The sequence below is a fragment of the Mus caroli genome, chromosome 2 (genome assembly GCF_900094665.2).
Source record: "Mus caroli chromosome 2, CAROLI_EIJ_v1.1, whole genome shotgun sequence".
Classification (NCBI taxonomy): domain Eukaryota; kingdom Metazoa; phylum Chordata; class Mammalia; order Rodentia; family Muridae; genus Mus; species Mus caroli.
The window spans coordinates 162,452,563-162,454,568 of NC_034571.1; positions in this window are offsets into that span (position 1 = coordinate 162,452,563).

Genomic DNA, 2,006 nt, shown 5'->3' on the forward strand with positions numbered 1-2,006 from the left:
GATTTGGAGGGGGCAATGCTGAAGAAATAGAGCAGAGGCGCTGGGAAAGCTGATGTGGGCTGTGTTGGTATCAGGACCTCAGAAACCTGTGACATCACATAGTCGACTGCACGATCCACACACCGGTTGCCAAGGCAACAGCCACCATATTCCCAGAATCCACTTGGCTCACCTCCCACTTTTACCTGTGGCTATGTCACCATCCATATATAAAGAAAGGCCCCTCTAATCTCTCCCCTCCCCCTTCTCTTTCTGCGGCCACCTTGCCATTTTCTCACATGGAACAGTTTGGCCTGGTGTCGTCTTTCTGGAGCCGCGTGATGAACACAGCAGGCTGAGCTACCCAGCTGGTGGATCTACACTTCACAACGCAGGAAAAAGCAGTTTATAGAACTGGATCTTTGTGTTAGAGGACCTGAGGGGCATGCTGGCACATGGCTGTAACCCCAGCATTCGGGAAATGGAGGCAGGATTAAAAGTTCAAAAATCAAGCTTGACTTCATAGCACATTTGAAGTCAGCCTGCATTACCCAAGAACAGAGCAGAGTGAGACCAAGAGAAACAGAAAATCAGAGAGGGAGGACAAGAGGGAGTGTGAGAGATGGAGGTTTAGGGTTGGGGGGGGGGGGAGAATAGATAGAGAATGCAGAGAAGAATAAGTAATGAGTTGGAGTTATTGCACTGGTCCAGGAGGAAAATAGTGCCTACAGCCAGCATGATGGAATTGCTGGTTAGTAATGATTTGAAAGGATGAAAGGATGGACCACCCAGAGGCTACCTCACCTGGGGATCCAACCCATAGTCAGCCACCAAATCCAGATACTATTGCACATGCCAGCAAGATTTTGCTGAAAAGACCCTGATATAGCTTTCTCGTGTGAGGCTATGCCAGTGCCTGGCAAGTACAGATGTGGATGCTCACAGTCATCTATTGGATGGATCACAGGACCCCCCCATGGAGGAGCTAGAGAAAGTACCCAAGGAACTGAAGTTGCCTGAAACCCTATAGGTGGAACAACAATATGAACTAACCAGTACCCTCAGAGCTCCTGTCTCTAGCTTCATATGTAGCAGAAGATGGCCTAGTTAGCCATCATTGGGAAGAGAGGCCTCTTGGTCTTGTAAACTTTATATGCCCCAGTACAGGGGAATGTCAGGGCCAAGAAGTGGGAGTGGGTAGGTAGGGGAGCAGGGCAGGGGGAGGGTATAGGGGACTTTCAGGATAGCATTTGAAATGTAAATGAAGAAAATATCAAATAAAAATTTGAAAAAAAAATAATGATTTGAAAGTAAAATATCCTCCATGGGCTCCTTTGCTTGGACACTTGGTCCCCAATTGGTGGCGCTGTTTCGGGAGACTGTGGACTTTTCAGGAGGTGGGATCTAGGTGGAAGAAAGCTAAGGGGTTGGAGACTGGTTCCACTTCTGTCTCACTTTCTTTCTGGTCTGCAGAGGTGTGAGCCAGCAACCTCACACTCTTCCCACCCCTGCAGCCTCCTGCTCCTCTTGCCCCTGCAGGGACAGCCACACTCCTGCCTCCACATTTTCCCATTTTCCCGACATGAATGACTGTATCCTGCCACTGGGAGCCAGAATAAATCCATCTTCCTTAGGCTGGTGGCTCTCAGGTGTCTGATCAGAATGATCATATATAAACACGGATACTGTGGTGGGGATATGGGCACGAGGCTAACAAGTTGGTAGGAGCAAAACCTGGAAGTTAATTTTGTTATCTTTCAGCCAAGGGGCTGTCAAAATCTAAAGTTTGCTGAAGGGGCTGAGGACTTATAAAATGGGCACACAATATTTTCTACTAATAAAACAGAGTTTAAGGTTTTTTTTAAAAATGGTCATATGAAGCACAGAAAAGAGGAAAAATCACTCTGGTATTTACATTTTAAAAATCATTCTTTCAAAAATTCAAAGATGTAAAATACAAGGGCTGGCTATTGGGGTCAGCGGTTAAAAGTGTTTGATCCTGGGCACCTTCATGTGAAAGGCTGGAG